The following is a 26,385-nucleotide window of genomic DNA, read 5'->3' as shown; positions in this document are numbered from 1 at the left end:
GCAGCTAGGAGGGAAGAGGATACAAAGACTGGAGAAGGCACTGCAGGGCCTTTCTGACTCCTGCTTCTGAGCTTGTGAAGAGGAAAGAGCAGCTGGTTCTTTTCCAGTTCCCTTCTAATTCCAGTAGGAGAGTTTAGGGTTGGACAAAAGAAAGGACTATAGAATTGTCCAAAGCAAATGCACCATTGCATTGACTTCTGTGCCCTAAAATATGTGTGGCCTGTGAGGAGGGCACCTGCTCTAAGGCAGAAAGGTGCACAGGGATGGAGCTGATCTTCAGCCCCTGCAGTGGATGGGGAGTGGGGGGAGTTGGTGATCTTAAGTGTTGCTCTCGGCGTCTCTGGCTCAGGCTTCTGTAAGTACAGACCTGCATCCGAGCCCCGCCCCAACTGTTGATTATACCCCTTGGGATGCATCATTGCTAAGAAAGCAGATGTGCCAGATGTGACATGTTTGAAAGAAAAAAAAAATCCCTTGCCTCTGAGCCTTGAGGGGGGCAGCTCATCACCATCTTGCTGCCGCTTATGGGAAGGGCAGCTGAGGTTGGGCTTAGCCAGCTTCGTACCCTCCTAGTCCCTCCACAGAAGGGTCTCCAAGCACTAAAGGAGCCAGATGTGGGGAAGGAGAGTGAGGAAAGAAGGAAGAGACACTGAGGTCCCATTTCAAATGGAAGAGATTTTGGTTGCCCAGTAGTGGGTGGGCTGCCAGCTAGTTCACCTTACTGGGTTGGGCTCCTCATGTAAGGAGGTGTTGATATGTGTGCATGTGTGTGTGTGTGTGTGTGTGTGTGTGTGTGTGTGTGTGTGAACAGTTGCTAAGTATGAGTTTCTAGGAATTCAACCCCATAGTACCACTCTGGTTTATCTTCCAACCTCTCCTGAATGCCTCCCATGACTTCCTGGGAAGCCTCCTGCTCCATACCTCCCTGCTGCCCTTGCAGTTTTCCTAGTCTTATTTTCTTCCTGCCCTCAGAAATTGAGCTCAGAACTTGCTATATGTCTTGTCCTTTGCCTGAGGGAGAACCTCTTGAGCTGTGCTGACAGATGTCTCAGTCTGGGAAGCCCCAGAATGCTTTGCTGGGTACCTCTCCGCCAAGGTGGCGCCCAAGATACCCAAATATCAGGGCCTTGGTTCTTCAGTTGCTCCCACAGTCATTTCTCAGTGCTGATGGGATAAAGGAGCAATTCATTCAATAAGACAAGGAAAGGACTAGGGAAAGAAATCCAAGAAAGACTCTTGAGTATACTAGAAAGTTCTAAGACTGAGGTCAAGGTAAAGTCACAAAATACTGCACAATGCCTGGGGAATGGATTTAATGGTTCTATAGTATCAACAAACCTTAGAAATGTCATTGATTCCAGAAAGCCTCTGCTTAGATTCCTAGAGGTGATTCTTGATTACATCTTTAAGTGTTGACATTTCCTATTTTCTAAATTAGTTTCTAACCCTTTTAATCTGAGTCCAGGAAAAGTGGACCTGTCACCAAGACATCTTGGCAGCTAACCCAAGACTTGAATACTTGTAAGTTAGTAGAGTTCTACTGTTTCTACCAGCTAAAAGTCCACTGACTAAACCAAATCCTACAAAGTAGCTCTATCCCTAACCTTATCTTTAATCCTGATCCTGAAATTAACCCTAACCCAAATCCCAATTCTAACCCTGCTTACCTCTCCCCTCCCCTACACACACTACCTAGAATGATTTGAGGGTGGGAGGGGTTGGGGAGGAGAGGGCAAGATGAGGAATGCCTCTGGGGAAACGGAGGAGGAGATCCAGCCAGAGCGACCTGGAGGAGCCAGTGTGGTATCTGGGAGCCTGGGGCATAATCCTGGTACTTGCCAAGCCATGAGTCACAACATCATTCTCCATGGCATTTTGTTGGAGGGTGTCTGGGCTGGCAGCTGGTAAACAGGCTTGCTTAGAATAAGGTGTGCCCCACCGCCCCTCTCCATAATTTGAGGGAGAAGGGAGAAAGTCTTCTGTCCTGAGCGTCCTTCTTTCCTCTGTCCTTTTAGATTTCACAAGACTCAGCCAAAGCAAGAGGAAATACTTGGAACTTAGAAATTCTTTATTGCTAGTTGCAAAGAAATTATGGAGAGACGAAATCATTGAGAATGCAGAGTCTTGAAGCTTCCAAATGTGAGAGGTGCCCTAGTCCAGCCCCCTAAGCGTTATTCTCCCAAGTGTCATCCCCCTGAGGGACGCCAGGTTGCCCCATTCTGCCCTGTGTCCTCTCATGGCAATGCCCATGCTACTCCACCACCCTCCCACTGCAGTCACTGCCAAAATTCAGATAGGCATCCACTGTAGCTGGATAGAGATCTTTATGGGGATAAACCTGTGCTTGTGGATAAAATAGCAACTGGAAACACCTGGACTTTTTTCCTGACCTTGGTACCTATCCCAGCTAGCATCAGTCATGATGCGTCAGTTTTCTATCTACAAAATGGGACCAACTCTGAGCCTTACTCTTGGGGAAGGTTTAGAAGGAGCAGTACACTAATGACTATTTTCTGACATTGAGAGATGATGATTAGGGTTATTATTGTTTATTCCTTGAGGATGCAAGACAGCCATCAGCCTGACTCTAAACACATGTAGTTCATTGCAATTGCTGTCTTTGGGGCTCAGAGAAGCTCTGCTCCTTGTTTCCCTATCCTTAGCCCGTATCTGCCAATCCTATTATTGCTATTTATACTATAAATAGGACTTCGGGGAAGGAGGGTGCCTGGTTGCTTGATGTCTTCCCTCTAGGCCTTATTTTCACACCCTGGAGCAGAATTTACACACCCCTCCCATTACAGATGTAGCTCCTGTCCCAGCATCCTTTGCCGGGTTTGGAGGTTAAAAGTTCTTTAAAGCCAGCTAGGAACTGACAGTTGCAGGACCTAACTTGCAGTATGCTGTGAGAGACCCCCAGTGCTTCATCCTTTGAACGCCACACAACAGTCACTTCAACGAAGTCTTCTAAACTCCCAGGTGCTACCCACTTGGCAGACACCAGTGTTTCAGTTTGTTGAGGATTTCAAAAATACTGTTTGATTTAGAAAAAAGCCAAATGTATAAATCAAACTATGTAAATCAAAAGAGGTTTGGTGTCACAATTCCTGCCAACTGCCTCCTTTTCTCTGTCTCTCCATAATACTGAAACATTGGAGTAATAATAATAACTAACATTTAAAGAGCATTTTACAGTTCCAAAGTGTTTTCGTTTATCATCATTTGGTGATAAACCTGTGTGCTTGGAATTCTTGCCCACATTTTCAGATGAGAAAACTGAGGAACAGTGTTTAGTGAGTTCCTCAAGGTCACAGAACTAGTAAGTGACCCAGCTGGCATTTGATCAAAATGTAGTGACTGTTGCAAGGAGGCTGAAGGTCTTTTTATTGTCCAACTATGGAAGAAGGAGTTAGGGAGCCCTTTCTGAAGAGCTTTCCAGGATGGGGAATACAGAATTTCTAATTCACAGAAATGTTCCTAACTCATAGAATCAGGGTAAGATGACCTTGGCCTGGGGCCCAAAAGATATTAGGTGTAAAATACCCAGTAAATCTAACTGTAAGGTCAGATAAATATTAAGAAAAATGAGAAAAAAATGCCATCATTTACATGCAGTTAGTATTTAATTGCTGAAGTTTTGAAGATTCTAAGCAGTCTTATTTAGAAGGAATCCCCAGAGGCTAATCTGTCCAGGGTCCCATCTCTAGGCCATACTGTTAACATGTGGTTGGATGCCCTGTTCATTTGTTTATTTATTTATTTATTTATTTAATTTTTAAAATTTCCACTTTTATTTGAGGTTCAGGAGGTACATGTGAAAGTTTGTTGCATGGGGGAATTGTGTGATGCTGAGCTTTGGGGTAGGAATGATCCCATCACCCAGGTAGTGAGCATAGTACCCAATAGGTAGTTTTTCAACCCTCACCCCCGCCTTCCTTCCTTGTTTAGTATTCCTCATGTCTACTGTTTCCATCTTTATGTCCATATGTATTCAGTGTTTAGCTCCCACTTATACGTGAGAACATGTGGTATTTGGTTTTCTTCTTCTGTGTTAATTTGGTTAGGATAATGGCCTCCAGCTGCATCCATGTTGCTGCAAAGGACATAATTTCATTACTTTTTTTTTAATGGGATGCCCAGTTCTTAAAGATGTCAGGGGAACAAGAGCTCATGTAGTATTGGATTCACCTATTATTAACTTTATCTTAGACCCAATCTAAATATCTTTTGCTGTTATCCCACTAGTTCTGTGTTAGTGGGAGTAGAGTAAAGTTTTCCAATCTCCACCTTTCTCTCTCTCTCTCTGCCACTTTACTGCTTAGAAACTTTTGCTGGTTTCCCATAGCCACCTTACTGGGTGCTTACTATGTGTCAGGCACTGGTGCTTTATACGCACGATCTAATTAGATTGCTACATCAACCCTGTGAGGTAGGGGCTTTCCCTTTCTTCATTTTAACATAAGGAACAAAAAATAGTTAAATAATTTGTCTGGCATCTCATGACCGGAAAGTGGCGGAGCTGAGAAACTCTGTATATATTAAAATGTATATTTCATGTCTCCTGATGGCAGGACCTGACATCTCTTGTACCAAACACCAACCATAGCCCTCTAGTAATGCTCAATAAATGCTTGCTGATGACTATGTTGATGAAGAAAAGAACAGTTCTATGGTCGAAATAATCAGGAGGAAGGGGAATCTTAATTTTAACTATCCAATTTGCCTAGGAGAACAAACTTCTTGATTCTTATGGACTTTGGTGATGCCGTTTCAAGAGCCCCTGCTATGTGCAGTGCTCTCCATTCAGTGGAGGAATCCTCTAGGGCTGAGACTGATTTCTGTCCTCAGGGAGCTCACAGGTCAATGGAGGTGACTGCACTCAGATCTAAGACACAGACATTTTTACTGAGTTAACATGACTGTTGCAGGTTCTGACACTACCCAAGGAGAGTTTGGAGGCTCTGATTTGCTCTGGTGGTAGGAGGAGATGGTAAAGGGAGGCCGCAAAGACTGATGCTCTGTTGGTTCTCCAGTTGTCTTTCAGGAGGTGTAGCCTGGTTGTGGCCTGGGGAGTTTGGCTGTTCTGTGTGGTGTGCCTCCACGGTGTGGTCTCCAGTGAGCTGCTCAGCAGGTAAGGCGGGCCAGAGATGATTTACCCCAGAACAAGGTGAAGAGATGAGAGGACAGGAAGAAGCTCCTCAAGGCCACAGAGCAGCAGAACTGAAACAAGAACCAAACGAATCCACCTAAATGTCTCAGCCTCACAGGGTGCAGGTGGAGAGGAGGCGCCATTTCTGTCAGAATGACCTGGTGCTCCAATCGCTCCAGTGTGCCTCCTTTCACTCCCACCACCCGCACTTTGCTTAAGCACCCTGCCCTGAAGCAAGAGCTGAGATGTCAGTTTTTGGGGAAAGTGAGATGCAGCGTTGCCTGACAAATGGGTGGGTCCCCCCCAACCCCGCCTAGTTTATGAGCCCAGGGTGGCTCCTCCCTTCTAACACCCTCCCTCTCTTTATGACCCTGTGCAATCTTTGATGTCTTCTTCTTGTGAAGGGTGGTGAGGGAAAAAGAAGCCAACCTCAGCCAAAGAGGCCCTGCCCACGATAGTTCTCGGGTGAGGGAAGGGGCTCCAGGGAGTAGGGCAGGGATTTTGCCCAAAGAGCGGTAAGTTGGACAAGCTGACACACTGACCATCCTTCCAGATCTGTATCTACTTGGGAAACGTCGGCACTACATTTGGTCTCTTTCATGGCAATAGAAAGAATATGCTTAGGCTTTGAGCAAGCCAGACCTGGGTTCAAATCCTAGAACTTCAACATTCTAGCTTTTTGACCTTGGGCAAGTTGCTTAACCCCTTGAGCTTCAGTTTCCTCATCTAAATTAAGTAATACACTATAAATTTCATAGGATGTCATGAAAAACTAAGTAAAACATGCTTACGTAAAGTGCCAACACCCATCAAGTGTCTTGCATCCAAACTTGTCCCTCTAATTAAAAGATACATTTCTTGACAGCAGGGATGTCAATGGCTTGCTGCCCTCCACACCCCTCCACTTTTTCCAGCATCACAGACCTCTTTGCCTCTCTGTTTTATGTAGAGAGGCATTTTTTACTGAAGCATGCTCCGTTTTCCTTACAAATGCACAAATCCCAGGATTTGTGTCAATCTTTTCTGTCTTCTGCAGGCCCCCATCTCAAAAGCCACAAAAAGAAAAGGTGGTCAGAGAGCTTCTCCTACCCTGGAGAATCCTGTAAGCAACTCCCTCTTCACACTTGGCAGTTTTCCCTCTTCTCTGCCATGTTCCCTCTCTCCTCCATTAAAATGATTTTATTTGCTTTGCTCCTATTCTTATCCATCTATATATTATTTTTTATTTTATAGCTATTCTATAATGGTCTGGGGCTATCCCTCCTAAATCACCAACTAGGCTTACTTTAGGACTTAATTTGGTTTTATTAAAATTACCAAAATTCTCTCTGGGCAGGTGTAGACCTGGGCAGGGCGAAGCTCTCTGGGCTGTTGACTGTGAGGCCCCTCCCCACCAGTAGATTTCCAGGCCTCTTCAGTTGTGCATTCAGCCACAGCAGGTGAGTGTTTCTGGTGCATGTGGAGTGTGGGGTGTGTGTGTATTGTGTGTCCTTACCCTATTTTGTCTTATAAAATCTCATAAAATGGGTTTCCCACTCTCACTGCCTTTACTTATCCATGTCTACACTCTTGTTGGGAGCAAATGCTTGCCTACATTATTTTTGCCTTTTCTAAATTCATAAGTAGGAATTTAGAGGAATCCCAGGTGGCTGGTGTAAGTGCATCTGAAACCAGTGAATGCACCACAGGTGTCTGATATGGATATATGGAGGGGATGTGTGTGGGTGTGTGCATGTGTATTTGTCTAAATGTAGCTTGAAGTGTAGATCTTTCCCCAAGTGGCTAGACACTACAGTCTCATAGAACTATAAGAACACAGATTTATACTGCCTAGGGAAGGCTGTAATGTATCTTAAGAGGTGAAAGAAGCTGCCTACAAGAGGCCACAATACCTGCTCTGGGGGGGTATAGACACATCCTAATATGTAGATTCTATCAGAGATCATTTTTGGTGTTAACTATAGTAATAGGTTTTAGGCTGCTTTGTATCTTTACTCTTTCTTTTCAGAAAAGTAGGGTAGGAAAATCTTGGCGGGGGGAAACAGATTCCCATTTAAATTTTCCAATATATTACTTTTTCCCTTGAATAAAGATATCTTCATTAGGATTCAGAAATTTTTGCTTTAGAGGGGCTGCACCCAGAAGTAGTAGAAGAGGAAATAGGAATCACAGAAAATGAGAATGGCAAAACTGAAAAGAAATCTCCTGAATTGGCTTTCTCATATTATCTTGGTGGTTGATCATTGTCCCCCAAGGCCACCAACCCACACAGATCCCATTGAGAGGTAGAACTCAGGCAAAACTTCTCCCCCACTTCTGTCTTAGTCTAGTTTTCCTGCCTGAAGAGAGACATTTTCAGTTCATCAGAGCTTGTGCCTCCCTCCAACTTAAAATCTAGATGAGTGTTTTCCCACCTGTCTATCTACTCACATCCCAAATATCTCCAAAGAAACTGGGGAAGAGCTCTCTACTGGGGAACATGAACATTCCACTTCTCTATTAGAGAATCCCACAAAATTAGGTCAGATTGCTGCTGGACCAGGAGTCTCTGTTTCTCAGTACCCTGACTTTTGCTCCCTCCCTACTGCTTTGCTTGGCTGGAATCAATTGACATTGAACCTGCCTATTGCATTTAAGAGAAGGGGGAGGAGAGACAGGGCTTTTAAAAAGTTAGCTTCGTGTTAGGAATAATGCAAGGACTCAAGTGCCTCCCTAAGGATCTCATTTTGAATCTACAGAGTTGAATGAGAAACTAGTCCATTTGAGGCAGCCTAACACGGGGCACTTGAAAATTGACATTTTCTCACGATCTGTCCTTTCCTTTAAAAAAAAATGTAACTTAGAAGAATATGATTATCCTAAAACATTTTATTTTTTAATTAAAGAGGGTTCATTATGCTACCCGTCTCATCTCGTCCCAGAGGAGGAAAACCCTGTGTTCAGCAAGTTTGCTAAGAAATAATTATAGGTTCAGATCTTCCCCAGGCCCCGAAATTCAATTAAAATTTTTTTGTTTTAAGTTGCTAGCAGTCACATGGTATGTATGTGTGTGTGTGCGTGCATGCGTGCATGTGTGTGTGTGTGTATGCCCCAGTTTTCCTTGTAACTATTCTGGGAATGGGTTCTCAAATGTGACAATCGTCTTCACATTCTCAGCCCAGTTTCTTTGGCTGTATCTAGGTGAGCAGATATTAACATGGTGAAAAATCTTCTGCAAAAGGAAGCTCACTTTGATTTTTGTTTGTTGGCTTAATTTTTGGCTAGAATCACCCCAGTTGTCTACCAGTCCCCAGTTCCTGGGATACTTCTCTGCCTTATACTGAATTAGGTCAGTGTAAATCAGTGGCTCTCAATCTTCACTGTGGATCTGAATCACCTGGGGAACTTTTAAACCATAGAGATGCCTGGGTCCCACTCCTAGATGTATAGAGTCAACTGGTGTGCCATGAGACCCAGGCGTCCATATTTTTAAAAAGCTCCTTGGGTGATTCTAATGTGCAGCCAGGGATGAGAACGACTGAAGAGATGGCAGCTGTGTTTGGATCTCACAAATGATGTGAGATTTGGGTGATTAGTAGAGACACCCAAACAGGATCAGAAGGCTCAATTTGACTCTCTGCATTGCTCGGCTCATTGTATAGTTATTTTACATCATGTAAGCATAGGGGCAGAGCGTTACCTGTTTATCCTGACTCTGAGTTATATTTAGACCTAGGTGGGAACAGGATTCCATAATTTTCCCCCTACCACCTCTTTCCCCTTTCCAGGAGAGGTGACAGTTCTATTGAAGCTCTATCCCTGCTTACATATAGAAGAACATAAAGATTATTTAGGGAGGACAGTGGACCTTCCATAGGTGACAGGTGCTATATGGGCAGGCTGGCACACCTAGGACATTCCAGGACATAGGGATGTATTTATGAGTTCACTTAAGCCATGGCTGACCTCTCCCATAGTTAAAAGAAAATAAATAGAACCACCCCTCAGGCTTCAGACACAAGCCCCCCTGGCAGCCAGAACTATGGAAAGAGGGTGGGTAGGGCTGTGTGAGGCCAGATTCTTACCATATAATAAACTAAAATAGACATGTTTAATAGAAATCTAATAAATGAATTAATAAAATAAATAACACAAATGTGCCTATGAATCCCCATATATCTCAGCCTATAAACATATAGGTTTATATATATTAGTAGCTTACATATTGTGTATGCATGTGTGTAGATTTAAATAGATTGCTATATAAATTTATTTATATAATGACAATAGCCTTATGGGGCATGGAAATAATTATGAAGCTATTTCAGGCATATTTTTTGAAAATTGTAGCCATTTTAATATTTTGACTGAAGATTTCATCAATATTCTGATGCTTCCAAGTTATTTAGATTTATTTATTTGTTTGTTTGTTTATTTATTTATTTATTGAGACGGAGTCTTGCTCTGTCTCCCAGGCTGGAGTGCAGTGGCGCGATCTCTGCTCACTGCAAGCTCCGCCTCCCGGGTTCACGCCATTCTCCTGCCCCAGCCTCCAGAGCAGCTGGGACTACAGGTGCCTGCCACCATGCCCAGCTAATTTTTTGTGTTTTTAGTAGAGATGGGGTTCCTCCGTGTTAGCCAAGATGGTCTCTATCTCCTAACCTTGTGATCCGCCCACCTCGGCCTCCCAAAGTGCTGGGATTATAGGCGTGAGCCACTGCGCCTGGTGTTATGTAGATTTATAAAGTATGTATACATTTTCTATTTTGTATACAGATGTTCGTTGTTATCTATCTTAGCTTTTTCAAAGAGACGGTACTGAATCTGCATGTAGATAGCCAAAGTGGGCAATTCAGACACAAATAATCTACTTTGGGGCTTAGATAATCTGAGTTTACTAATTATATGAATCTGACTCTAAACTCTTCACTTATTTGGTGCTATATAGACATAGCCTCTGTAATTTGAACCAGATGAATGCACTTCATTTTACTTTTGAGGATGCATGTGTGTGAATAGCTAGTAGGACCTTTGGGTCAACTTTTACTTATCTGCACTCTTGGAGGGAGGGAGTAGAAAATTATCCAAGAAATAGCCAAGAAAAATAATTTTAATTTGGCTTTGTAATGAAGTCAGAATCTCAATCTCTCTCTCTTTAGCCTCCTCTCACATACAGGTGCCAAATAAGTGAATACAAACACACACACACACACACACACACTCGGTCTTTTGTCAAACTGACCCTAATATCTTTCTGGGCTTGAATGACTGCATCTTGATGGCCCATGAAGGGGAGGAAGTGAACCTAAGTGATCTCCAGAGACAACGATAGACTAGCACACATTATCCATATATGTCGATATGTGCTAACATATGTAGAGATATGCTTTTGTCCCCAAAGGCCTTAAGAAATTGTCTACAAACCACTATAAAATCCTTATCTGATTTCTATGCCATTCCTGCTTATCTGGTAACATAGTTTGATTCTGCATTCAAAATGGAACAGATATTGGAATTGTGTTTCCCCAGACCACCTCCCAGAGCTGGGGCTCAGGGTCACACGGTGAACAGTGGAGGGTAGGAAGGAAGCCATCCACTACCATCTTCCTGTCCCCTATGGGTAGTTGGAGCTCAATCGACTACAGAGGCTCCCGAAACTCTGCTTAACAGATCCATTTATGGTGATATTTTATGAAAAAGAATATAGATGAGTTTTAATAAGACTCTTCTCTTTCTGAGCTGGCTCTGCAACAACTTAACTTTAAATATGCATCTCATTCTCCTAACTGCTTCTCTTAACTTGTCGGCAAGACCAAAATGAGGCATATGGGGAGACAAAAACAAACCTGGCCTTGGAAAAAGACAACTCTGTCCAAAGCCAAGATTGGCTACCCATGGATGAACTAAAAAGGGAGTTTTCTGGGTTACTCAGTCTTAGCTATCCCATTTCATTAAATATGTACAACATGAAATCAACTTTGTTGTTTTCTTGAATCCAAATCTCCCCTTTGGCAGGGCTGTGTAGGAAAAGGGAGTAGAACTGCTCTGTGAATTTCATGGAGTTGCTGTTTCACCCACACTACTGGTGATCCACTAGCTACAGTGTGGACATATCAGCTTTCCAGTTTTCACCTGGGAGATATACGGTCACATATTATGTGGGTTTGTGCCAGCAGAATGAAGTGGGGTGAGGAGGATTGGACCGGCTCCTCGTTTATTCATTCAATGAAGGTTTATTGAGCCATCTACGATGTACCAGGTGCTGTGCTAGGTTCTGGGATGGCAAAGAACAAGATCTTTGCCTACAAGGTACTCACTGAATTAGCAGAAGAAATCAACGTATCAACAGATAATTATAATGTAGTGTTTTAAGTGTACTGATAGAAATAATGCACAAGGTATTATGAACACACAAGCTATTATGAATGCACAAAGGAGCAGAATCTAATCCACTCTTTGGGATGGGGGCTGCGCAGAGGGTGTCCTCTCGAGAAGCAGATGGCAAGCACTGGAACTTTATTTTATTCACCTTTGTATCTCCTAGTCCTAACGATGATGCCGTGTTTGTTCCATGAATTGCCCAAGGATTTAAGTCTCTTTAAATGCAGTGGCAAAAGCACTGTAATAGGAGTCAGGAGGTCTCGATTCTGGCCTAGGCTCTGCTATTGCAGTTTGTGGCTGGGCCATGTCACTGCTTGTCAAGATGAAATTAGAGGAAGATCCTGGACCAATACTAGGCCACCACTTCCCTATTTAAATAAAATATAGTGCCCCTCCTTCCAGTATGTCTATAATGTATAAGAAATAAAATCCAAGTTTTCTTTCTATAATCCATTCATAAAGTAGTTGTCAGCTCTCCATAACCTTGCCCTTTTCTAGTTTTCTGTGACACTTTTAAAAGTTAGGGCAGGTTGACTAGTACTAAGGAAGCTGGAACCTGGGAGAAAGTGAGATCATGTTAAAAAGCCCATTTGGCTTAGTTCTGTCAGTGCTGAAAAACAGTTTAAACGCAGCCCACTCTTAGGGCAGTGGGGCAGCAGACCGTGGGGACCGCACCGTGTCCTCCATAGAACAACTGTTTGCTTCTCTGCTTGAGCCCAGCACAGAGCGAGGCTGGTGGCCAAAGTGTGCTGACCTGGTTGCAACAGGAGAGCTTGCATCCCTTGTCATCATGCTTCCTCTTCCTTTTTCTTGAAGGAAGGGAAATAAAACCCAAATGTTGTACAGCTGATCAAACAACTCAGTGTTAAAGCTGGAGGGCCTGATCCTTCTCATAGTATCCTTTGCTTTTTGCCTCCAGAACACTAAAACTCTTGTTTACCTCCATCTTCTTTTCTGTAATATGGGGGCTGTGAAGAGAGTGGCCTCTCGAGAAGCAGATGGCAAGCAATAGAACTTTATTTTGTTCACAATTCCTGCCCTATTATTTAATGTGTGTTTCTTTTATAGTACTTACCAAAATTTATAATTTGTATTTGATTAATATGTCTTTCTAACTAGGTGGTAAGATTCATGAATGCAGGGATTGTATTTGTTTTCTTCTCCATTTAATTCCCAGCATCTAGTATGGTGTTTCCAGATAGTAGTCACTCAATAAATACTTTATTTTTTATTTTTTTAGTCAGAGGATCATGCTGTGTCACCCAGGCTAGAGTGCAGTTGCACGATCATAGCTCACCGTAACCTCAAACTCCTAGGGATAAGTGATGCTCTCGCCTCAGCCTCCCATGTAGCTGGGACTACAGGGGTACACCACCATGCTGGGCTAATTTTTTATTTTTTATAGAGATGGGAGGTGTTTCCCAGGCTGGTCTTAAACTCCCGGCCTCAAGCGATTCTCCTGCCTCAGCCTCCAAAAGTGCTGGGATTACAGCCCTAGCCTGTGCTCAGCCTCATACATACTTTTGAGTCACTGTGCCCAGCCTCATACATACTTTTGAGTAAATGGATGAATGGTGTTGTCAAAGTCAAATATTATGAAGTATTTGAAATCACTTCAAAAAATTATAAAGGAGAAACATGTAAAGCATTATTTCTTCTCAACTAGATTATAAATTTCTTCATTTTAGGAACTGAGTCTTACACTCTTTTTTTTTTTTTTTTTGAGACGGAGTCTCGCTTTGTCACCTGGGCTGGAGTGCAGTGGCGCAATCTCGGCTCACTGCAAGCTCCGCCTTCCGGGTTCATGCCATTCTCCTGCCTCAGCCTCTCAGAGTAGCTGGGACTACAGGCGCCCGCCACCACGCCCGGCTAATTTTTTTGTATTTTTATTAGAGATGGGGTTTCACCGTAGTCTCGATTTCCTGACCTCGTGATCCGCCCGCCTCGGCCTCCGAAAGTGCTAGGATTACAAGCGTGAGCCACTGTGCCCGGCCACACTCTTTATTTCCCATCAATCTAGCATTTTCACCTAGTAGGTACTCTGTAAATAATTATGCATATCACTATAGTGTTTAAAAGAACATCATAATACTTGCAACAAACAACCTGAAAATGAATTTAAGAAAAAAAATCCCATTTATAATACCATCAAAAATAATAAAATCCTTAGAGATGAATTTAACAAAGAAGCACAAAACTTATACTCTGAAAAGTACAAAACACTGTTGAAAGAAGTTAGAGAAGACCTAAGTAAATGTAAAAACATCCCATGTTCATGGCAATATTTTCCAAGTTGATCAAAAGATTAAACACAATCACTGTCAAATCCCAACTGGCTTCTTTGCAGAAATTGACAAACAGATCCCAGGATTTATATAGAAACCCAAGGGACCCAAAATACCCAAAACCATCTTGAAAAAGAGGAGCAGTTGGAGAACTCACATTCCTTATTTTAAAACTTACTACAAAGCTACTGTAATCAAGACAGCATGGTACTGGCATAAGGATAGACATATAGTTATCCAGTGGAATAGGGTTAAAAGTCCAAGAATAAACTCTCACATTTTCAGTCGATTGCTTTTTGACATAAGTGCCAAGACAATTCAGTGGGGAAAAATAGCCTTTTCAAGTAGCACTAGGACAACTGCATAGCCACATACAAAAGAATTAAATTGGATTTCTATTTCACACTACATACAAAAATTAACTCAAAATGAGTCAAAGACCTAAATCCAAGAGTTAATTAAAACTATAAAACTCTTAGAAGGAAACATAGGTGTAAGTCTTTGTGACCTTGGATAATGCAGTGATTCCTTAGATAAAGGCACAATTTAAAAAATAGATCGAGTGGACTTCATCAAAATTAAAAACTTTTGCTTCAAATCACACCATTGAGGAAGTGAAAAGACAACTCACAGAGTGGGAGAAAATGTTTGCAATTCATATATCTGATAAGAGACTTGTATCTAGAATATATAAAAAACTCTAACTCAAAAGGATAAAGACAAGTAGCCCAATTTAAAAATGGACAAAGGGGCCGGGTGCGGTGGCTGACATCTGTAATCCCAGCACTTTGGGAGGCCAAAGCGGGCAGATCACGAGGTCAGGAGATCGAGATCATCCTGGCTAACACGGTGAAACCCCGTCTCTACTAAAAATACAAAAAATTAGCTGGGTGCAGTGGCGGGCGCCTGTAGTCCCAGCTACTTGGGAGGCTGAGGCAGGAGAATGGCGTGAACCCGGGAGGTGGAGCTTGCAGTCAGCCGATATCCCGCCACTGCTCTCCAGCCTGGGTGACAGAGTGAGACTCCATCTTAGAAAAAAAAAAAAAAAAAGATCTGAATAGAAATTTCTTCAAAGAAGATATACAAATGGCCAGTAAGCACATTAAAGTATTTCCTACATATTCCTAACATTATTAGCTATCAAGAAAATACAAATCAAAACCACTATGTGATACCACTAGGATGGTTACAACAATAATAAAAACAAGGTAATAATAAGTGTTGGTGAGGATGTGGAAAAATTGGAATCCTCATACATTGCTGGTGGGAATATAAAATGATGCGGCCACCTTGGAAAACAGCATTTCCTCAAAACGTTAAACCTAGAGTTATCACATGACCCAGTAGTTCCACTTCTAGGTATATACCTAAGAGAAATGAAAACATGTCTCTACATAAAAACTGGTATATGAATGTTCATGGCAGCATTGTCAATAGTAGCAGAAAACCCAAATGTCCATCAATTGATAATGGACAAATGAAATGTGGGACATCCATATAATGGAATATTATTTGGCAATAAAAAAGAAATGAAATATTGATATATGCTATGATATGGATGAACTTTGAAAACATTATGCCAACTGAAAGTAGCCGGTCATAAAAGACTACATATTGTATAATTTCATTTATATGAATTATTCAGTGTATAGGTATACTCTATATTTGGGGTAGAGGTATTCAGGTTACAGGTAAAGGTATAGGTATATGCTATAGTCAGGGTATAAGTTCAGGGTATAGGTAAAGCTATAGAGACAGTAGGTTAGTGGTTGCCTAAAGCTAGAGATGTTGTGGGGAATAGGGAGTGACTGCTAACAGATACAGATTTTCTCTTTGGGGTGTGGAAATATATATATACGTGTACATATATATGTATTTTTGAGATGGAGTCTAGTTCTGTTGCCCAGGCTGGAGTGTAGTGGCACGATCTCGGCTCACTGCAACTTCCACCTCCCGGTTTCAAGCGATTCTCCTGCCTCAGCCTCCCAAGTAGCTGGGATTACAGGAGCCTGCCACCACACCCAGCTAATTTTTGTATTTTTAGTAGAGATGGGGTTTCACCATGTTGGTCAGGCTGGTCGGTCTCGAACTCCTGACCTCATAATCTGCCTGCCTTGGCCTCTCAAAGTGCTGGAATTATAGGCGTGAGCCACTGCACCTGGCCTATTTCTTCATTTTTCTATCAGCTCAGTGCTTTGGAGCATAGAATGAAAATTGTAGGCAGATTTTTCTTTTCTTTTCTTTTTTTGAGACAGGCTCTCACTCTGTGGCCCAGGCTGGAGTGCAGTGGCACCATCTCAGCTCACTGCAGCCTCTGCCTTCTGGGTTCAAGCGATTCTCCTGCTTCAGCCTCCCTGAGTACCTGGGATTACAGGCGTGTGCCATCATGCCCAGCTAATTTTTGTATTTTTAGTAGAGACTGGGTTTTGCCATGTTGCCCAGGCTGGTCTCAAACTTCTGAGCTCAAGTGATCTGCCTGCTTCAGCTTCCCAAAGTGCTGGGATTACAGGTGTGAGCCCATGTGCCCGGCCAGTAGGGTGGATCTTAAAGGAGAAACAAGAGGTGGAACAAGGACGAAAGGGAATTCAATTTGCTGAGTTTTTTGGGAAAAGCTGAGAAGCGTGTTCACTTTCCTAGCCAATGTAATTAGGTAAGTTTTATGTCAAGACTCCAAATGTGACGGTTTTTTATTGAGATTTCTAGTTTTGGTTGTGGTGTTTGAAACTTAATTGACCCAGCCACCTTCTTTGGGTCCAGAGACACTAAAAATTTGAAACATTGACCTTTTGTCCTTAGTGTCCTTCATCTTTCTGAAGATCTGGATAATTGGTGGGTGTGGAAGAAAGCCAGGGAGAACCTTGTGTCTGTCTTGAGAATGAAAGGGTGACAGGAAACCAGGGAGTGACTCAGGGAGACTGGGGTCTAGAAACACAATGCTCTGAAGACTTGCCTAGGTATATAATGGGAAGGAACTTGGAGGTCTTGAGGACTGCTTGGACTCCTATTTTGCTGCAGTTTCTATTCTAATCTTTATTTTTGTCCTTTCTCCAGGATCCAAACTTCAGTGACCTGAGTACCTGTCACACCTATTTATTCTGAATAGCCCCTTTGAACAGAGCCTTTCTTGACAGAGAAAGGGAGTATTGGTAGGTGTGGGAGGCAGGGAGATCTAGCAAAAAAGAAAAAAAAAGAATTATTAATAGCTGTAGTCATTGAGAAACTCAGCCTGATGGGGAAAACAATAATCAGATTTAAGAACTAAGAATCAACAAATATAAAGACTTTCTTCATTAGAACAAAAGCTTCCTTGATGAAAAAAACGTTGAGCTACATTTTAAAGGACCTTTAGAATGCATATTGTGGCAAAGGAGAAGAAACTCCACCCAAGGCAGCCAGAGTAAGCATGGTGGAGGAAGCATTTTCTCCCATGATGTTGGGCCTCAGCCACAGGAATAAGCGTTGCCCAGAGCTAGTTAGCTGTGACCCTGTTCCTGCATATCCTGAGTGATTTGATGTGACTAGCTGAAGTCCAGTTAAGGGTCAACTGAGGGAGCAAGTGAGGGGATACTATGAAGTAACAGTTTGGCTTGGGTCTTGACTGGAGAATTCAGTGCATTTGAGGTTGCCTATAAGAGGAGTAGAAGTAAGAACATTAGGAGCCCTTGCTGCCGTTTGGGTTACCTACACCAAAACAGATTTGTGTTCTGCTCTCTGGCCAGCCCTATTCTCTGCTCTTCTTATCCCAACTTGCCTAATTGATACCTTGGCCGATGGTGTCATTAACAATGCTTGAATAATAGCCTGACTGGCTGATTTCAAAATGAGAGACATGATTAATATGTCGGAAATCCAACTGGGGGGAGCAGGAAAGGGGATGTCCCAAGAAAAAGAAAATGGGGGAGAGGTCCTTCACCCCCTTACTGCCAGTCCACTGTCCTCAGCAGAAGGGAAGAACTTGGGGATAGGAGTCTGACTTCAGCTCCTTCTTGGTTTGCTGATCCTTCTCCATTTCCCCTCCCGTACCTCCCCCAACAGCACACGTTCTGACACCTACAAGCTCGTTACATGATGATGACCTATATTTTTATCTTTTTTATGAGCATCAAACACACATTGTCTTGCAAGCACATGTGTTTTTTTCCCCTGTTGACGTGTGAGTGCCTTTGATGGTAATTTATTGTAGGGTTGAGCAGCCAGGTCTTAATTGTACCCTAAAATTGCTTACCATTTTGATGCCTCCAAACCATCCCAAAATGTACCTTTTTCCTACAGAAGGGTGTGGGGCAATCTCCTTTTTTACTGTGTTATATGGTGGAATGTGAAGCTTAGAGAGAACATGAGGGAAAGATTCCCTAGCTGGGTTTCAGGGACGCCTTGGTTCCCAGCTTCTAATTGCAGTTGGGCTGTCTGAAAGTTCTGCTCTACTCAACAAAATTTAGACTCAGTTTTTCCCTCATGGTATAGGGTCAACATGACTTCACTGGTTGCTCAGAATGGTCAATGGGCAGTTTCTACTCCGGCATTCAGACTTTTGGGGAAATTTCCATTGTGGCCACTTGTATCTGTGACTCTAGATGGGATTAGAAATGAGAATGGAGCATTAACCTAGGGAGCCTGGGCTATGAGAGGCAGCATATCAGGCCTTCTGCAGTATCCTGTAATAACCTCTACCTCCACATCTGACCACTTCCTCCCTTGGCTTAGGTAGAATTCAACATTCCTGTGTACAGGGGAATAGAGGAATACCAAAGAATACCTAAGCCCAACAGAACTTAGTGGTTTGGTTTTGTTTGGTTTTTGAGACAGGGTCTCACTCTGTCACCCAGGGCAGAGTGCAGTGGCGCAGTCTCAGCTCATTGAAGTCTCGCCCTCCCAGGCTCAAGCAATCTTCCCATCTCAGCCTCCTGAGTAGCTGGGACTATAGGCGTGTGCTGCCATGCCTGGCTAATTGTTTTTTTGGCGGAGACAAGAGTCTCACTGTGTTGCCCAGGCTGGTCTTGAACTCCTGGGTTCAAGCAATCCTCCCACCTTGGCCTCTCAAAGTGCTGGGATTACACTTGTGAGCCACCACACCTGGCCAGAGCTTAGTTTTTAATTATAATTTGAGTTTGGGCCTAATAGTCTCCTTTGCTGTGGCCTCACTTTGTCCCTCAGTACAATAGACAGCATCATACCCTAGGACACTCACATTCATTCCAGAAGGATGAGTCAGTGTTCCAGAACAACTAGGAATGTAACCCATGTCTCATGAAAATATAAGGAGAAAAGAAAGACTGAAATTCCTATCATTCCCTCTAGAGAGGCCAGGGGTAGTATCCAATGTTAACCCAGGCTTCTGTGCTGGAAACCGGTCTATCTGCAGACTGGATCCGTGTTAGCTCTTGCTACAGACTCTCCATTCCGGCTGAGTTCATTCTTCTGTCTCACACATGACGCTTATTGCATGTGCTTGCTCATACTTGCCTCCAAACATGTATACAGGCCAGTTTCCTCCTCTCCTACTCCAGATACTGTTTCTCCATCCTCCCTGTCCAACTTTGTCCATTTTCTTTGTAGATACCCGGTCCTACCTGAGCTCACTTCCACCAGAAAACTTTCTTAATTGGCCTTACCTGGCTCCAAGGACTCTACTATTCTATAGTTCCTCAACATTGTATTATTTGCACTTATTTCTGTGATCTACTGTCTGCCTGTGTCCATGGAGGAATGTTGTGTATCTGTCTCAATGAGCCTCCTGACTGAGAGCAGAGCTATTACTGTTACCTTCTTCAGTGGATTAAAATCTCTTCTGTTAAAGGCCTCTCTCTTCTGAGAGACTTTACACTCTTCTTCGGTGTCCCTGGCAGTGGAGTTGTATAGGAGCAAATGAGCTTGAGAAAGACAGCAGCTTCCATGATGGAGTGCATGTGAAATCTCATTTTCCTATAATAACTAGGACATTATTGATTCTCAAACTTCAGAAAATGAGTTGGTTATCTGGAAATTTCAAAGAAACATAGTGCATCTATCTTAATTACCTGGTTTTCCAGTATACAGATAATAAAATTAGAATTCTGTTGCTTGATGTTGAGAGCCTTCCATGGCGACAATAATATTGGGATCAACATTCCTTTACATAACCTAGACTGCAATCTCAATTAGCAATAATCGCGCCTTATAGACCTCTACGATACTGCCACTGCGCAAAGCTTAGACTGCAATCTCATGGGTCTACTTGAGTTTCTTCAACTTGTTCTATGCCTCCAGACCTTTGCATATGCTATTCTTTCTGTCTGGAATGCCATCCTTTCCTCATCAACTTGCCAAGATCTGATCCTTCATTTAAAGCCTAGCTTAAAATCTTCTCCAAGATTACGTCCTAGATCTCTCTAGCGAGAATTATTTCTGACCCTCCTGCAACTATAGTGTCACATTGTTTGAGTCTCTATTATACTACCGTTTTGTACTAGAATAATATTTACATATGTATTTATCTCTTTTACTATTCTGTAGGTTGTGGGAAGGTGGAAATTGTACATATTTTTTCTCTTCTTTTTTTTCTCCTTATTCTCTGCCATCTTGTATCAATTTGAAACTAACTCCCCCAAGATTGTTTATTTTTTAACTGTATATCCCTTTACATTCCTGGGCTTAACACAATGCTTTGCATAGGAGATGCTAAAGAAATATAAATTAATTTGGTTAATAGAGCCAGGTTTTTTTTTCTTGTTTTCAAATTTTATTTTAGATTTCAGGGCTACACATGCAGGTTTGTTACAAAGGTATATTATGCGATGCTGTGGTTTGGAGTACAATTGAACCCTTCACCCAGGAAGTGAGCATAATACCCAGTAGGGAGTTTTTCAGTCCTTAACCCCCTCCCACCTGTAAAGGAGTTTACACTCTTTCTTGGTCTCCCATTTTTATGTCCATGGCAGCAGAGTTGTATAGCTTTATCAAGCTCATCTTCATTCCTCAGTACTCCCATAAACTACTGACTCTCCCACCATTTCAGTTCTCCTGACTTTCAACAAAGCCTTTTCGTGCTAAGATAAACTATTTAACTGCTTCCTCTTCTGTAGTTACCCTGTGTCATTTCTGATGTTCTACATGGCTGTTCTGTTCAGTCCTATTCTTGTGTGCTCAATCCTGTAGCTTCGTTCTTGCCAAGCTCTGGTCTATTATCTCCTCTTTCTCCTCTGGAAAGTCTTCTTTAACTATCTCCCATAAATGTCCTTACCCCTCATTCTCCCAGCATTGATAGCGATGACGGCACTCCAGCATTAATTCTCTGTTTTTCTGTATCTTGTTTTCCATTGTACGGGAAACTTCCCCATACTGATATTCCTTTTCCTATTAACCAGAGTTCATATTCATCCCCATGGCTTCCAGTTCCTCTAGTCAGAGAAATAATTGACTGGCTTTATCTTGCTTGGAAAGTCAACCAACTTTAGCAAGTGACAATAAAGAGAGATTTAGAACCTACTGTCCCTCTCAATCACCTCCTTCCCCTCTCAGGTCCCCCTTTCAACCTTTCCTTCCTTCCACAAATGCTGGCTGAGCCTCTGTTATGTGCTAGGCACTGCTCTAGGTTACCATGCTTCTCCCCTGTATAAAGCTTATACTTGATGCTCCTTCTGAATGGGAGTTTAAATATTGGTCTGATACTAGAAACACTTAATCAAATGCTCCCAAACAATGTCATAAGTGTGAATTCTGATGGAGTACAGAATTAGGATATGTCTTCTCTGTAAGCCATTCTCCCCATTCTTGAAATTGCTATTCATCATTGGCCCATCTCTCAGAACTTGATACAAAGGGGTTTTGGTGTCTCATTCTGTGATGAGCAGTTAGTCCATCTCAAAAATAATTTTAGCATTTACTGAAGAACCCCAAGGAGTGGAGTGGGGAAACTAGATAGTCTAATCTCCCACTGTCCCATAGAAACACACACATGTGCACTCACCTGCAGGCTTATGTAATTACATGTTGTTGAAACTAAATGGCTAAGTTAAACTGGAGTAAAGAAGTAATCTCAATTAGTTGCAGTTAATAAGGGAAGACTCTGCAAGAAAAGGATTTGAGCTGGGTTTTGATGGGAGATTGTGGGAAGCAGTCTGTGAAGACAACACTCTAGGTGATGGGAGACATTCATTGTTCAGTCTGAGGCTTAAATGTGAGAAGAGTCAGGCTGTGGGGGTTGGTGAAAGTGTTATCTTGGCTGAAGCATAGCTCTAAGTTGGAAAAGTCCAAAGAAATGGGTTTAGTGAGAAATTAGGATGAAATTGCTAGAGGACCTAAATGACCAACCTAGGATGTGTCTTCCTAGCTGAAGGCAGGGCCATAAATAAAATAATTTCAGGAGGGCTAAAATGTTTATTCTTCCCCTTAGCTTTTGAGAACAAGAGACTAAGTTTTCTGGGACTCTGACTTTATATGACTAAGGTGCTCCTCTCACATGAAGTAAAGCATAAAGACCAAGTATAATGTAAACCTAATGTCTAGATTTTTCTATAATATTGTTTAAATTTCAGCTGTAATTATCTGTCCAAATGGACTCCACACTTTGTTTTGCCTCGTTCTATTCTGGAATCATAGGATGGCCTGCGGAATTTAACTTAACCAGCCACATGCTCCTTGCCTCATTCAGCCTACCCATTTTTTCTGTATGAAAAGGTTTCACAGTAAAGCAAAGAAACTTTTACACCTGGCATCTATCCCTTGACCTTTAACTTTCTGGAGTGACCTTACTTGAAGGAAGGAAATATCACCTAGAAACTGCCCCTGGATTTTTCCCAGCCTGCTGCACAGAGGTCTTCCAAACCTGGGTTATGCTAACTGACGGCAGAGGAGAAGAGTCCCAGCCCTAGCTTCCCAAATTTTTATGATATTTTCACCTTGAACCTCTGCTGGAATTTCCTCTGAAGCAGAAAGAAGAGGTGGTCACTTTTCAGATTGTTTATGCTTTTATACTTTTCAGATTATGAGGGGGAAATATTATAATGTGTCTACCTCTTCCCCTTGGCATATTTAGATTTAAAATACAAAATATCAAGAAAGGAATTAATTTTGTAGAGAAATAATGAATAGAATTAGCAAAGAAGAACTTTCCAACAGCATGGTTTACTGAAGGAAACTGGGCAGTCCCTCTACCCGAGGATCTAGAAGAATGGGGTCAATTAGCATTTGTCTGCAGATTTTGAAGCCAGTGAAATGAATGAGAAGACTCCCCAAAGCTCTGTCTGCAGGCCTAAGTAAGACTTAGTGATTTCAGAATGGGACATACAGAGAGGAAGCAAGGGTGACTCAAACCCATCTTTTAAGGCCTCTCTTCCGTGTGGTTGTGTGCACCTCTGGTTTCTAAAAAAAAATTTTTTTTGCCTCGTCTGCTTCAGAGATGGGTGGCTTTGAGGAAGTGAAGATAAAATTTATTCAACCTAGATGTGTAAATAGAATTTTGTGACCAATTTTGATATGACTTTTATATCTAGACTTAGAGCCAGGGGTGACTTTTCATACTGGCATAGGGTCAACTCTTTATTCCTGATTTGTGCACTATCCACTTTGTGGATTTTTGCAGACTCCATACTTCCACTGCCTTGGGTTTGACAGAAACACTGGGTCAGAGCAAGCATCAGGGATAGACACAGAGGGTGTGTTTGTATGTATGTGTATGAGTGCAGGTATCCAAAGATAAAGCAATGAGGATTTATTCCACTTCTCTTTTCTCTTTGGAACACTAATTACATTTGTGAACCTGTTTAATGGTGGCCTCTACTACTAAACAGTAAGCTACATGCAAGGCTTGTGCACCACTGAATACTTAGCACTTAGCATAGGACTTGGCACATGGCAGACACTCAGCAAATGACAAAATCATGTGGCCTCTGCTCTCATCCACTGACTCAGATAATGAGAAGCGTCTCCTCCTCAGGGGCCGGGGGATACTCTGCTACGGCAAGTGGAGGAATCAGAGATGAGCCCTGGAGCCTGTGCTCTGATCTCCCCAGTGAGGCTGTCAGCCCTAGGGTAGATTCCTTGTTGACTATCCTTTTCTTGTCACCGACAGCATCTTATCACAATACTTGGGGCACGGGCCAGGGAGTTACCCAGGGCTGAGGATGGGAGGAGGTAAGTCCTGGCTATCAGGATAGACATCTTATTCCAGCTGCAGTTGTCCTAGATGTGGCCTGTTTCTCAGCCCACTGACCTTTAGGGCACAGTGGGGGGTTGGGAGCATGAGTCAGAGAGGAATGTGGGACTGGTTGCTTGGGAGTTTCACTCTCTGGGGAGAAGCTGGTTCCCCATGCCTATCAGTTTTCTAATGGCATCTCTAGAGGCAGAGCCTAGAAACAATTACGTGAAGGAGTCAGATGAAGCACCCACACTCTTTTGAACCCCTAGGATGTTGGCAGGAAGATAATTTAAATAGATTTTAACAGGCACAGGACAGAAAACTATTGTAAAGTATTTCAATAGAAATCTGAGGCTGGGTACAATGGCTCATGCATGTAATCCCAGCACTTTGGGAGGCCAAAGTGGGAGGATCACTTTAGCCCAGGAGTTCAAGACCAGCCAGAACAGTATAGTAAGACCCCATATCTATGAAAAATAAAAAGCCAGGTGTGGGAGCACGGGCCTGTAGTCCCAGCTATTCAGGAGACTGAGGTGAGAGGATTGCTTGAGCCCAGGATGTCGAAGCTGCAGTGAGCTCTGTTCATGCCTCTGCACTCCAGCCTGGGTGACATAGCGAGACCCTGTCTCAACAAAAAAAGAAACAAAACACACACACACACAAAAAAAAAAAAAAAAAAGAAAAGAAAGGAAAATTTAAGATATCCTCATCCATACTTCTGCCTCCATCCCAGATAAATACAAAATCTCTCTTTGAAGATTTTCTGAAGTGAGGGGATTCCACTGTTTGGTGACCGAGGTAACCACTACACCACAGCACACTTATGAGAGCATTCCACTGTTAAATCTAGCCGAATCTAGCCTGCAACATGGAAGCCATGACCAGGACAGTGGAAGTGCAGTGTGAATTATCCAAGCAATCGTTTCCTCATTGCTTGGGTGGGAGCGGGCAGACACGCCCGGGAGACCCTCACCCTGTCTCCCACGATGCTCTGCTTCTTCATACAGTGCACACAGTGGTGGGAGATGGCAGCAGGGGCAGAGAGGCCCTCATTCTGGAGAGGGGACCTATGAATCTTGTAAATATGATGACATCGGCAATGACAGACTCTTCAGCCGCCTGGTAGTCTGTAATTGAAGCCAGGAATTCAGCACACGCTCAGACACACCCAGCCTTCACCATGGGTTCCCAGAAGCAAGTTCTTGCATAGCCACTAGGCTGGAAGGACCCTCACTTAACCAACCCTCCCTGACAAGCTCCAAGGCCTCAGAGTCAAATCCTAAATTTCCAACTTAGCAATAATTTCTTAAAAATTGCATGATGCTGAGGCTTGGGGTACGGATGATCCCGTCACCCAGGTAATGAGCATAGTACCCAGTAGATAGTTTTTCATTCCTTGCCCCTCTCCCGCCCTCCCCTCTCTAGTAGTCCCCAGTGTCTGTTGTTGCCATCTTTATGTCCATGTGTGCTCAGTGTTTAGCTCTCACTTATTAGTGAGAAGATGCGGTATTTCGTTTTCTATTCCTGTGTTAGTTCAGTTAGGATAATGGCCTCCAGCTACATCCATGTTGCTGCAAAGGACATGATTTCACTCTTTTTTATGGCTGCATCCAACTTAGCAATAATTTTTATCCCTTTCTGTTTTCATTCTCCGCAGTGCCTAAGTTGTTCATGCTGGTTGTTCTCAGGTGTTTTAACCTCCCCAGTGAGTGAGATCCAAGATTCATGGCAGTATCATGGGAAATTCTTTCATTTTGGTTTAACTGAAATCTGTTTTTGTTATATTCATCAGAGTCTAAAATTGATAAAGCCAGAAAACTTCTACACTGCCCTGAAGTCCCAGACAGATAGGCTGGAGATTTTTCCTGCTGTTCTCCACCTCTCTCCATAATGAGATGCTTTGTTTCCATGAATTGGCCCTGATCCAGACTTCTAGACTCTATGACAGGACATTTCATCCCTCCCTCTGCCTCCAGGCAGGACTGAACTTAACTCATCCCAGGCTGAAGGGTGTCTCCTTTAGACCTTGTTTCAAGATTTCCTGACTCTTTGGCCTCTTTCAGGTAAAAGCGCACAGCTGATTGCCCCAATGCCTAATCTTAATTTCCTAATGGCAATTCTAGCTCATTTCTTTTCATTGTGGAAAGGAAGATCCACATCTCCCTTATACCTTTCCAGCTAAAATTATCTCAGTTCTTTTATAATGCTTCTCAGGTATTAATTTGATCCCATATCTTCTTTGTGCTAGAGGAGGAAAATTAGTGTTATATGAAATACTCCCCATTATCTGAGTATTGTTGGCCTGAGCTAGCATTCCATATTTTTATCACTTTTGTTATTGTGCTCCTCACCAACATATCTCATTCTTTCTTTGCATGGAGACTTCAAATATCAGTTTTATCTACCTGGAATGCCTTTCCCTCTCTCATCAGTCTTGACCTTCCATTACTTCCAAATCCTGTTCCATTCTCCCTCTC

The 26,385-nt window shown here is 42.7% G+C and overlaps 1 long non-coding RNA gene across 2 annotated transcripts in view; it reads left to right on the top strand.

Moving 5' to 3' along the window:
- Positions 1-26,385, top strand: part of LOC134733045 (uncharacterized) — a 132,780-nt gene that overhangs the window by 91,297 nt on the left and 15,098 nt on the right. For both annotated transcript variants that reach the window (XR_010116632.1, XR_010116633.1), the window contains exons 3-4: positions 5,034-5,131; positions 6,486-6,588. This is a non-coding gene — a long non-coding RNA (uncharacterized lncRNA). The remainder of the gene's footprint in view (positions 1-5,033; positions 5,132-6,485; positions 6,589-26,385) is intronic.

This window comes from Symphalangus syndactylus, chromosome 17 (assembly GCF_028878055.3).
Source record: "Symphalangus syndactylus isolate Jambi chromosome 17, NHGRI_mSymSyn1-v2.1_pri, whole genome shotgun sequence".
NCBI classification, from domain to species: domain Eukaryota; kingdom Metazoa; phylum Chordata; class Mammalia; order Primates; family Hylobatidae; genus Symphalangus; species Symphalangus syndactylus.
The sequence above is the reverse complement of the archived record's forward strand: the minus strand, read 5'-3'. Positions and strand labels throughout refer to the sequence as shown.